The sequence below is a fragment of the Cherax quadricarinatus genome, chromosome 61, assembly GCF_038502225.1.
Source record: "Cherax quadricarinatus isolate ZL_2023a chromosome 61, ASM3850222v1, whole genome shotgun sequence".
Classification (NCBI taxonomy): domain Eukaryota; kingdom Metazoa; phylum Arthropoda; class Malacostraca; order Decapoda; family Parastacidae; genus Cherax; species Cherax quadricarinatus.
Genome location: NC_091352.1, coordinates 9,865,951 through 9,879,596, shown reverse-complemented (window position 1 = coordinate 9,879,596; position 13,646 = coordinate 9,865,951). Strand labels below are relative to the sequence as shown.

Genomic DNA, 13,646 nt, shown 5'->3' with positions numbered 1-13,646 from the left:
CTTTCCTTCTTTCAGGCTCTCTTGCACCTCCTTTTCCTGATTGAGCCACAGACTGTTTTTATTGTTCGTTTTCTTTATGAATCATTACTGTGTCTCTTGGAACTTTGATTCGATTACATTCATTCTTTCTTGTATAGCTTTGTGTACCTTGAGTCTACTTGCAAAGTGTTACGCCACCTTCCCCTTCCCCGCTTCTTTCCTTCGCGCGTATGTGTGTGACTGAGAGAGAGAGAGAGAGAGGGAGGGAGGGGGGGGGGGATATGGACCGCCCTAGGTAGACGTATGCTGTCGTCGGAGATATCCTTGAGTCCCGCGGGACAGTGGAAGGAGGTCCAATGATTCTGGCCGCTGTGCTGCACCGCTTGAGTGGTGTTCCTTGTCAGGTAGGAGCAGGAGATGCTGTTCTATGGTTCACTGGATGGCAGGAGGGGGGCATCACACTGACGGTTTGCTGAAAATGTTGTACGGTTTTAATGAATATATTAAAAACAATTTTACCTAATAGGCTAATACCACATAAAATCAGTGATGTGGTTCTTAGATGGTATGATAGCTTTCATATTTTCGTCTTGTGTTTAATCAAAGAATATATAAATGTTAAAAATAATTTATAAAATATTTATGATGGTAAAATATATTATTTCATATTAGCTGGAAATTTGAAAAAAAATGACGTTTTACGATTAGTACGGCAATTTTTTTTTTTAAAAGATTGGCTGGTTGGATGACATCTTCATGGTGTTTCCTTAAAGCAGTTGTGTAGTGATTTTTAAATGAAATCTCAAAGACTGGATTTAAGAAAATAAAATAGTAAACCCTCTTCCCTCACCATTATCCCTTAAAAATGTATTAAAATACTTCGGAAAGTTATGTTAACGTCATTTTCTCTTAGTTGGTATTTGAATATTCTCCGCAGGTGTCGACATGCTACTCGAAAGTGATATAAACATAAATTGGGCATGGCTTAAAAAAAATCTTGCTCTGTACTTTTGGTTCGAGATTATTCCGAGCATCAAGTGGTGGCGGAAATCAGGTGTAGTGAGTGCGATGTAGATCTGCTACTTCATTATTGCTCCAGGAGGTAGAAATATATATCCCACACAAAAAGCACATAATTTACATATTGGTAGCTACACTGCCCCCCAAAAATTTTCTAGGCTTCCTTTTCCTATGGTTTACAATGTTTAGAGGTTAGATGACGGTCAGAAGAGGCAATCTGAAGTTAATGACTTGCTGAAGTGCTCTTGATTCAAGGAATTAGAATTGTCTTCCACTTCAAGCAAACCCGATTACCTTCCATTTCCCAGGGATTGTATGACCCCTTCGGGTTTAACCCCCCCCCCCAACAGAATCATATCATCGGATCAAAAATAAGAGAAAGGATCAGTCAGCGATCCATTATAGGTATTTCACTTTTGGAGATGTCTAATGAACAGATATACGAAATCTCGTGATGATATCCATGGAAAAGAATCGTAAATATCCAAAGTATATAATTATTATTTACCCACTGGATTATGTCAGGCTATTTGTGACTCTTGTAATTTTTTTTTTTTAGCTACTGCTCTCAGGATGAACAGGACGAGTAATAAACTAGTCGCTCAGGTGGCAAAATTTTTACAAAAATTAGTATGAAGGGTAACAGGACAACGATAGCTAGATGATGAGAAACACACACAAGTGGGAGGAAGGCAGACTGGAGGAAGGTTTACATGAAGTCTGAAAAATGAAGGGTAATAGAAAGACCAAAGGATGAAGGCAGTATGATGAATAATGCAAGAGACGCGCGTGTGTGTCCGCGCGCGCCTGCGCTTGAGTGCGTGCGTGCATGCATGTGAAGAGTATTACCGTGTGTTTGGCAGAGGTGGAGTTTTATAATGGTTGTGTTAACATAATGGTAGATGCATAAGAGGGTGTTGGTGAGGATGGTGTGAACCATGCGTGTGTAGTGGTTATGTTAAAGGTTTTAGGAAAAATATTGTGCCCATGAGTTTGTGATAGCATATTGGTGGAAAAGGAGGATTTGTGGTATGAGAAATTTCGTGAAGATGTGTCAGTTTGTATAATGTGACTTGAATCTAGTCCCATAGGGCGTGTGGTGACTAGATGCAAAAGAAAATGTTGAACTTCTGTATAAACTAGGGCAAGACGGCCACAAGGGCTTTAGGGTACGGGACTGGTGCAGGCCTCCATTTGCATGTTGCATTGTTGTTAGTAACAACAGCAACATGAATATTGATGTTTGTGATGACGTTAGCAGAGTCATTTGCATTTGCTGTTGTACAAAGAGCCCCTGAATTTCCTATATCTCGTGATCGTTAGCTACGTTCGGAACCTATCCAGTATATATTATTCTCCATACCTTGCCACTCAGTTGTGTGTAAGATTTGAATATGTAAGACTGGTAGGCAGTTTGTTTGGTTATTTAGTTATTCTTGGGAATTAGAGCAAAGGCCTTGGCGTAATTAACAATGTCATTCGTGATCCGCCAGCCTATGGTGATTACGCCAAGTTGTTTGCCGTCAATGAGGCCTTACACGATACCTCTAATCCATCAACAGGTTCGTAGAAATTTACAACATCTTGAGGGATGTTTGTAACTCGAGACTCTCTGAACAGTATTGGCCATGGAATGCTTGCATTTAGCTTTCATAATGTAAACGTTATTAGAGGATCACAAATTAAAAACGCGATACGATAGTTTAAAAAAAAATAATTTTTTTATTATGTTTTCATATGTACTACGTCACCCATTATAAAAACTTTCAAGGAGTTTTAAGATGCAAGATTGCTATTCACATAGATTCACAACAGTTGCATAACCTAGGGCGACATGGGTCATGAATAGGTCACTCAGTTGTGTGATTCGAGTTTGTTTTATACTGTAAAACTTACATACAGCTTAATTTTGGGTTTGTGTTTTTAGTTTATATTTCAAAAAATATGAATGAAACTTTACTCTTAACATAACCCTCAGTGTTACCGTACTAAGGTAGGTTGAGGAGTGTTGCTTACTTGGGCCTAAATTAAAGTGTAACTGTGCCTGCCAGTGATGGCTTCTCTAAAACTATTTATATTCGCTATAAACTACCAGTATTTTTTGCGTGCTTATTCAGTTTTGAGCTTTATGACCCCTTCGGGTTTAGTGTTTGTTTTTAATAAGATATAATACTGTTTTTTCATAATGTTTATATCGTGTATAATCTGTTATAACGAATATATGAGAGATCATGTCTACATACACCTCTTTGCCGTTGCCACTTTTGCATTCTAAATGTTTCCCATTAACTACGTTGGTTTATGAAAACGGGAACCCTTATTAGTTCCTGCAGCCTGTTCTGAGGTCACCTGAGGTTTGACAGGCATGGAGATGCAAGCACTAACAGCCTGGCTGACCAGATCATGTGGCGTTCCACAGGGATCAATCTTGGGCCCGTTGTTGTTTATAATATATATCAATGATCTTGATGAAGGAATTACTAGTGATATGAGCAAATTCGCCGATGACACAAAGATAGGTAGGATAATTGATTCAAACGTAGATGTTAGGGAACTTCAGGAGGATTTAGACAAACTCTATTCTTGGTCAGAAAAGTGGCAGATGCAGTTCAATATAGATAAATGCAAGGTTCTGAAGCTCGGGAGTGTCCATAACCCTAGCACTTGTAAGTTAAATAATGTAGAACTTAGCCATACAGATTGCGAAAAGGACTTGGGGGGTTATGGTAAGCAGCAACCTTAAGCCAAGACAGCAGTGCCTAAGCGTACGTAATAAGGCAAATAGATTACTGGGATTTATATCAAGAAGTGTAAGCAACAGAAGTCCAGAGGTCATACTGCAGCTTTATACATCATTAGTAAGGCCTCACTTAGATTATGCAGCTCAATTCTGGTCTCCATATTACAGAATGGACATAAATTCGTTAGAAAACATTCAGCGTAGGATGACTAAATTAATACATAGCATTAGAAATCTTCCTTATGAAGAAAGATTGAAAACTCTTAAGTTACATTCACTTGTTAGACGAAGAATGAGGGGAGACCTGATCGAAGTGTATAAGTGGAAGATAGGTATTAATAAGGGAGATATTAATAAGGTCTTGAGGATATCTCTCCAAGAGAGAACCCACAGTAATGGATTTAAATTAGATAAGTTTAGATTTAGAAAGGACATATGAAAGTATTGGTTTGGAAATAGGGTAGTTGATGAGTGGAACAGTCTACCTAGTTGGGTTATTGAGGCTGGGACTTTGGGTAGTTTAAAATTTAGGTTGGATAAGTACATGAGTGGGAGGGGTTGGATTTACCTGGAGTTTACCTGGAGTGAGTTCCGGGGGTCAACGCCCCCGCGGCCCTGTCTGTGACCAGGCCTCCTTAGGTCAGTGTCCCAGGATGCGACCCACACCAGTCGACTAACACCCCAAGTACCCATTTTACTGATGGGGAACATAGACAACAGGTGGAAAGAAACACGTCCAATGTTTCTACTCTGGCTGGGAATCGAACCCAGGCCCTCACCGTGTGAAGCGAGAGCGTTAACCACCAGGCCACCAGAGTGGGACTTTCACATCAGAGCTTATTTCTTGGGTGGCATTGAAAATTGGGTTGGGCAAATGTTTTGTTAGTGGGATGAATTGTAAAGGACCTGCCTAGTATGGGCCAACAGGCCTCCTGCAGTGTTCCTCCTTTCTTATGTTCTTATGTTGAGACTTGGCCGTGGGAGCGAGGATCCCGAAGCCGTCGACAAGTAGACACCAAGCCATCTGTTGGAGTAGAAAAATAATATTGACAGGCATGTCACAGTTATCCATGCCGGCCAGTCCTCCACGGCCACCCCTCCATCACGGCCAGCCCTTCATTCCGGCCAGCCCTCCACTTTGGCTAGCCCTCGCTTCACATGGACCATTTCAGTCGTGGAGGCAGCCCACGCGCGTCTCGTAAATTGGTGATGGTATCATTATTAGCGCACCATTGATTTATTGGAGAGCCTCTCTATGCTGTGTGATTATAGTTTTTTGAGAATATGTCGTCTTATTTCGCTCAGTGGTTGCTTAGTAGCGCTAGTCATTTTTCTTTCGTAGATGTTACTGAATAGGAGAAAAATATTTCTTCCATTCATGACATTTATTAAAACCTCGATGGAGGATTCGGTGACAGTCTTATAATAATAATGTTATATATACCTCTGCTGCTCGTTCTTCTGCAAACTCTTCATCAGGTTGATTCTTGCTTAATAAATTCTCATCCACCCGAAGTAGAATTCAGATTGTTAGGATGGTCTTCTCTCCTACTTTTAACTTGGCTTACGACCAGTTTTCCTGAGTGATGACAGGAATGTATGTGTGTCGTTCTTCTTCCTGTACTTTCTTTCACCCAAAAATGTGCCACTCCTCGGTCCTCCAGAAGCAGTGTTACAACATCGAGTGCCCTGCATACCATCTAAAAGGGACCAGGAGGCACAGACCCCACAAAACAAACAATAGTAGCTACGACAACCCAACTACAGGTGATTTTTTAGTGGCAGGAAACGAAAAAAGAAAATGGAAGGAAATAAAAATAGTCCACCACCTTGGAGCCTTGTTGGACTGGAGGCGCAGCCAGTGGCCACCCATGGCCCTCCAGAATTACAACTACTGATGCCAATAACAAAATCCCCCCAACAAACACAGAATACAACCTCGTTCATATTTGCTAATATACAGGGCCTTAAGCCATCCACCAACAACAAAATACCTTTTATCAGTGGACTTCTAGTGGAGTCTAATGCAATGTTTGCAGCCTTCACAGAGACTCACACAAAAGATCACTTTGACAGTGAAATATGGATAAGTGGTTACAACCTTTTTAGATGCAACAGAAAAAAACAGGCAACAAGGGGGGGTTGGCCTGTATGTCAAAGAGTCCCTTATCTGCACGGAGTTGCTGAACACCACAAATGAGGTAGTTGAAGTTCTATCAATAAAGATCGAGAACCAAAACCTAGTCATTGTGGTTGTATACAAGCCACCAGATGCAACCTCACAACAGTTCAAGGAACAGCTACTGAAAATCGATTACTGTTTGGAAAACCTTATCTTCACAAATAATGAGGACCTGATAAGAGACATAAGAATATCAAAAACAACTAATTCCGATCACAATCTAATCGAAGTCCAGACGTACATGCATAGGGGTCCTGAACAACAGAATGCATGTACCTGTGAAGGTGTCTTCACAAAATACAATTTCAACAACAAGAACATCAACTGGGACCAGGTAAACCATGTCCTAAACGAAACATGTTGGGAAGATGTCTTAAATGACATGGACCCAAACCAGTGCCTTGAAAGGATCAACTGCCTGGTAGCCGAAGCATGTTCTAGGCATATTCCCCTAAGAAAGAAGAAGAAGGGCAGGAGTAAACTGGAGAGAAAAAGACGCTCCCTCTACAGAAGACGACGAAGAGTCACTGAGCTCCTCAGGAGTGCTAGAATATCTGATACACGAAGGGAGGCGCTGACCAGGGAAGTGGAAACTATCGAACTTAAGCTAAATGACTCTTACAGGAACCAGGAGAGGCAGGAGGAGCTTAAAGCTATTAGTGAAATTGAAAGAAATTCAAAATATTTCTTTTCATATGCCAAAAACAAGGCAAATACCACATCTAGTATCGGGCCCTTACTCAGACAGGATGGGACTTACACAGACGACAACAAGGAAATGAGTGAAATATTGAAATCCCAGTACGACTCTGTGTTTAGTGAACCACTAATCGGTCTGAGGATCGACGACCCAAATGATTTCTTCATGAATGAGCCTCAAAACTCCATAAATGTATGCCAGATTTCCGACATTACCCTAACTCCGATAGATTTCGAAAAAGCCATTGACAACATGCCTATGCACTCAGCCCCGGGCCCAGACTCGTGGAACTCTGTTTTCATTAAGAACTGCAAGAAACCCCTCTCGCGTGCCCTAAGTACACTATGGAGGAGGAGCTTGGACATGGGTGAAATTCCACAGTCACTTAAAACAACGGATATAGCCCCACTCCATAAAGGTGGCAGCAAAGCATTAGCTAAGAACTATAGACCAATAGGTCTGACGTCCCACATCATAAAAATCTTTGAAAGAGTGCTAAGAAGCAGGATTGCAAATCACCTGGATTCCCAAAATCTACACAATCCAGGGCAACATGGGTTCAGGGCAGGTCGCTCCTGCCTCTCACAACTACTGGATCACTATGACATGGCCTTGGATGCACTGGAAGAAAACCAGAATGCAGATGTAATATACACAGACTTTGCAAAAGCATTTGACAAATGCGATCATGGCGTAATAGCCCATAAAATACGTGCTAAAGGAATAACTGGGAAAGTGGGGAGATGGATCTTCAACTTCCTAACAAATCGAACACAAAGAGTAGTGGTCAACAGAGTTAAATCGGAGGCTGCCATAGTGAAGAGCTCTGTTCCACAAGGCACAGTACTCGCCCCCATCTTATTCCTTATCCTCATATCAGACATAAACAGAGATATACACCACAGCACCGTATCATCCTTTGCAGATGATACTAGGATCTGCATGAGGCTGTCATCTGCTGAGGACGCGGTTAACCTCCAAGAAGATATAAACAAAGTTTTCCATTGGGCAACGGTAAACAATATGATGTTCAATGAGGACAAATTCCAACTACTCCGTTATGGAAAACTGGAGGAGATAAAAACTAGAACAGAGTATACTACTGACTCCGGCCATACAATAGAGCGGAAAAATAATGTAAGGGACCTGGGAGTAGTAATGTCTGAGGATCTCACTTTCAAGGATCACAACAGTGCCACGATCGCACGTGCAAAGAAAATGATAGGATGGATAATGAGAACTTTCAAAACGAGAGATGCCAAGCCCATGATGATCCTTTTCAAATCACTTGTTCTCTCTAGGCTGGAATACTGCTGTACATTAACATCTCCATACAAAGCAGGTGAAATCGCAGATCTAGAGAGTGTACAGAGATCCTTTACTGCACGTATAAGTTCTGTCAAGCACCTTAACTACTGGGAACGCTTGGAAGCACTTGACTTGTACTCGTTGGAACGCAGGAGGGAGAGATATATCATAATCTACACTTGGAAAATCTTGGAAGGAATGGTCCCAAATCTGCACACAGAAATCACTCCCTATGAAAGTAAAAGACTGGGCAGGCGATGCAAAATGCTGCCAATAAAAAGTAGGGGCGCCATTGGTACACTAAGAGAAAACACCATAAGTGTCCGGGGCCCAAAACTGTTCAACAGCCTCCCATCAAGCATTAGGGGAATTGCCAATAAACCCCTGGCTGCCTTCAAGAGAGAGCTAGACAGATACCTAAATTCGGTGCCGGATCAGCCGGGCTGTGGCTTGTACGTCGGACTGCGTGCGGCCAGCAGTAACAGCCTAGTTGATCAGGCCCTGATCCATCGGGAGGCCTGGTCGTGGACCGGGCCGCGGGGGCGTTGATCCCCGGAATAACCTCCAGGTAACCAGGTAACCTCCAGGTAACCAGCTCCATCCCCAAACATCTTACTGCTTGGTGATTTCAACCTAAGGCATACAAAATGGAAGAATGTAGCAAATAATATTATAGCTGAAACAATCCCCGGAGGTAGCGCAGATGAAAGGTCACACATACATGAGCTACTAAGTCTCTGCGAAAAACACACCTTAAGCCAGCAGATAGTGGAGCCAACAAGACTAGAAAACACACTTGACCTTATCTTCACAAATAATGAGGACCTGATAAGAGACATAAGAATATCAAAAACAACTAATTCCGATCACAATCTAATCGAAGTCCAGACGTACATGCATAGGGGTCCTGAACAGCAGAATGCATGTACCTGTGAAGGTGTCTTCACAAAATACAATTTCAACAACAAGAACATCAACTGGGACCAGGTAAACAATGTCCTAAACGAAACATGTTGGGAAGATGTCTTAAATGACATGGATCCAAACCAGTGCCTTGAAAGGATCAACTTCCTGGTAGCCGAAGCATGTTCTAGGCATATTCCCCTAAGAAAGAAGAAGAGCAGGAGTAAACTGGAGAGAAAAAGACTCTCCCTCTACAGAAGACGACGAAGAGTCACTGAGCTCCTCAGGAGTGCTAGAATATCTGATACACGAAAGGAGGCGCTGACCAGGGAAGTGGAAACTATCGAACTTAAGCTAAATGACTCTTACAGGAACCAGGAGAGGCAGGAGGAGCTTAAAACTATTAGTGAAATTGAAAGAAATTCAAAATATTTCTTTTCATATGCCAAAAACAAGGCAAATACCACATCTAGTATCGGGCCCTTACTCAGACAGGATGGGACTTACACAGATGACAACAAGGAAATGAGTGAAATATTGAAATCCCAGTACGACTCTGTGTTTAGTGAACCACTAATCGGTCTGAGGATCGACGACCCAAATGATTTCTTCATGAATGAGCCTCAAAACTCCATAAATGTATGCCAGATTTCCGACATTACCCTAACTCCGATAGATTTCGAAAAAGCCATTGACAACATGCCTATGCACTCAGCCCCGGGCCCAGACTCGTGGAACTCTGTTTTCATTAAGAACTGCAAGAAACCCCTCTCGCGTGCCCTAAGTACACTATGGAGGAGGAGCTTGGACATGGGTGAAATTCCACAGTCACTTAAAACAACGGATATAGCCCCACTCCATAAAGGTGGCAGCAAAGCATTAGCTAAGAACTATAGACCAATAGCTCTGACGTCCCACATCATAAAAATCTTTGAAAGAGTGCTAAGAAGCAGGATTGCAAATCACCTGGATTCCCAAAATCTGCACAATCCAGGGCAACATGTGTTCAGGGCAGGTCGCTCCTGCCTCTCACAACTACTGGATCACTATGACATGGCCTTGGATGCACTGGAAGAAAATCAGAATGCAGATGTAATATACACAGACTTTGCAAAAGCATTTGACAAATGCGATCATGGCGTAATAGCCCATAAAATACGTGCTAAAGGAATAACTGGGAAAGTGGGGAGATGGATCTTCAACTTCCTAACAAATCGAACACAGAGTAGTGGTCAACAGAGTTAAATCGGAGGCTGCCATAGTGAAGAGCTCTGTTCCACAAGGCACAGTACTCGCCCCCATCTTATTCCTTATCCTCATATCAGACATAAACAGAGATATACACCACAGCACCGTATCATCCTTTGCGGATGATACTAGGATCTGCATGAGGCTGTCATCTGCTGAGGACGCGGTTAACCTCCAAGAAGATATAAACAAAGTTTTCCAGTGGGCAACGGTAAACAATATGATGTTCAATGAGGACAAATTCCAACTACTCCGTTATGGAAAACTGGAGGAGATAATAACTAGAACAGAGTATACTACTGACTCCGGCCATACAATAGAGCGGAAAAATAATGTAAGGGACCTGGGAGTAGTAATGTCTGAGGATCTTACTTTCAAGGATCACAACAGTGCCACGATCGCACGTGCAAAGAAAATGATAGGATGGATAATGAGAACTTTCAAAACGAGAGATGCCAAGCCCATGATGATCCTTTTCAAATCACTTGTTCTCTCTAGGCTGGAATACTGCTGTACATTTACATCTCCATTCAAAGCAGGTGAAATCGCAGATCTAGAGAGTGTACAGAGATCCTTTACTGCACGTATAAGTTCTGTCAAGCACCTTAACTACTGGGAACGCTTGGAAGCACTTGACTTGTACTCGTTGGAACACAGGAGGGAGAGATATATCATAATCTACACTTGGAAAATCTTGGAAGGAATGGTCCCAAATCTGCACACAGAAATCACTCCCTACGAAAGTAAAAGACTGGGCAGGCGATGCAAAATGCCCCCAATAAAAAGTAGGGGCGCCATTGGTACACTAAGGGAAAACACCATAAGTGTCCGTGGCCCAAAACTGTTCAACAGCCTCCCATCAAGCATTAGGGGAATTGCCAATAAACCCCTGGCTGCCTTCAAGAGAGAGCTGGACAGATACCTAAAGTCAGTGCCTGATCAGCCGGGCTGTGGCTCGTACGTTGGACTGCATGCGGCCAGCAGTAACAGCCTAGTTGATCAGGCCCTGATCCATCGGGAGGCCTGGTCATGGACTGGGCCGCGGGGGCGTTGATCCCCGGAATAACCTCCAGGTAACCTCCAGGTATCGTACCTACAACTGTTTCACTTGTCACTTCTAGCACTTTTTAAAGGTACATAGTTTAAACGTTTATTCACAGGGGTTCCGGTTATTTTTTTTATTATTCTTACTAGTGCTTCAGTACATTCTGATGTCTTATTGCGATTGTCTTTTAAATCACTATAAAAGTTCAAATTGATTAATTATTTTGCACATTTAATAGCTCCGTTTTTCTTCTTTCGCCTTACATATTCATAAGATTCTTTTTGAGTCTCGTTCTATAAACCACAAACATTTCTGAGAGCTGTCTGGGTTCCAAAGCTTGTGTTGGGTATGGTTTATAGGAAGCCCAGGCAGGGTGTGTAGCCGCCCCTTTCTAGTCGCAGTGTTTGGCTTGATCAGCGCAGGCAGTAAACCTTATTTTTACGTTTTCAGGTTGGCAATTTGGCGACCCTTAAAAGTTAATGTTAGCAAAGAGGAAATATTCTGGCCCTGGAAGTGTACGCTGCCAACTGAATTATCATTGGTTAATTTTTCTTATTTGCCATGTTTCTATCTTGAAGCGATAACTAGTTGATCAGGCCATAGCTGGCTGATACCTAGTTCATCAGGAAATCAACCACGGAGATGATGGGTTGGATAATGAGAACATTCAAAACAAGGGAAATAGTACTAATGGTGATGCTTTTCAAATCGCCTGTGCTCTCTCATTTAGAATATTGTTCAGTGTTGACGGCCCCATTCAGGGCAGGGGAGATATAAGAACTGGAGTAGATACAGAGATCATTTACGGCTCGCAGAGCATTAAAACACTTAAATTACTGGGAGCGCCTTGGAATCCTAAATATTTACTCACAGGAGCGGAGATACATGGTATATATAATCACATATTTTTCTGGAGAGAGATGCATGGTTATATATACCTAGAAAGTACTTAAGGGCCTTGTCCCACACCTGCACACCGCCATAACATATTGGAGTGAGAGATATAACCCCAGATTATTCAACATTTTGCCAGAAGATATCAAGTATAGAAGGGACAAGTGTAGAAGTCTTGGAGAGGAAACTGGAGAAGTATCTTCACCAGGTGCCAGATCAACCAGACTGTGATGGATATGTGAGCCAATGGGCCACCGTCAGCAACAGCCTGGTTGAATAGGCAGGCACCAGACGAGCCTAGTCCAGAGCAGGGCTTCGAGAGTAGAAAAAAATTAAAAATTCGTCAAAAGTATATCAAAGGCCTAGCATAGGACAGGGCCAGATGGAGGAAATCAGTGACCACTGTAATCAACACTGGGTAAACACGTAGCTACATTACTGTGTCATACTAAGGAAGAAATGCACTTAGAATTCCTGCATGTTATATCTTTCATGTAACGCTATTATTTGACAAAAAAAAATTCGGTATTGTAATCAGAACACTTGTCATTTTCTTTATTATGTCTTGATCTCAGTCTGGCATATTCCCTCCCGTGGGGGCAACGAGACCATGAAGCCCGAATTGATCAGCTGTCCCCCTGCCCAAATCACCTGTGTTGGGTGAGGATGGGGGGAAAAGGAAACACCAATCCGAAGGGCCCTGGGGTCGAGCGGGTCAGGAGGAATTGGGAAAGCTAACAGGAAATCTCCTGAGGGGGTGCCTTCCCCGGGAGCAGTTTTGATTTTCCCCAAGCATTGAGAGCATTGTTTTGGGGTTTTTTTTCCCATGATGGGTTTGTCCCAGTGGACTGTTTGTGTGTTTGGAGGCGGTCTACGGGGAGGAGTCTGTGGGGTGCCCCACAACGCTGCTTCAGTAAACCGGGGTTTTGAGCTCTCCCGCCCCCGGTCCACTATTTTTGACTAATGCACTGGAAGCCAAACACGAAACAGAAAGGGAAAAACAAATGTTTTTTATCCCCCATACCTCCCAGTCAAACTGGGGGGGTTGCCTGCCCCATTGCTCATCCTCTAGTGACAGGTTCAGGCCTTCTTGTTGATCTCAGGTGTGCGCATTCTTGTGGGGGGTTGTAAAAAGATCACCTAAAGGGTAAGTGAGTCTGAAGTAAGACACCCGGGGGGAGATACAGAGTATCATGGGATAAAGATTGTTATTCTCTCCCATTCTCATCAGGTCTTTCAATTTGTCCCGGGGAAGTATGGGGCCGGGGAGGTCCCCCAAGGGGATTTTGGGACGGGTTTTTGTGAGACTTCGGGGGGATTCTTCGGCATTGATTTTTTCCCTGGTTCGGATGTTTCCCCTTGGGAGGGATTGAGGATGGCCCCAAGCTTCCCCCTGTGTTTTCCCGTTGTGGGTCCCCACGGGGTTCTTCAGTACCCCCAGAGTGCCTTCCAGGTACCAGATATTGGCACTGCGGGGGGAAAGTTTTTTTACTCCCAAAGGGAAAGAAAGGGAGGGGGGTACCCTGCGAACACCCTCTGATGATTGAATTTGTTCCCCAAACAAAAGAATTGGGGGTTTTTTTCATTGAAATAAGGAAAGAGACAAACGAACCGCAGCTGGAAAACA

At 42.9% G+C, this 13,646-nt stretch overlaps 1 protein-coding gene across 1 annotated transcript in view; it reads left to right on the top strand.

Moving 5' to 3' along the window:
* LOC128699370 (neurobeachin) overlaps positions 1-13,646 on the top strand; it is a 485,949-nt gene that overhangs the window by 173,769 nt on the left and 298,534 nt on the right. The gene's annotated exons all lie outside the window — the stretch shown is intronic.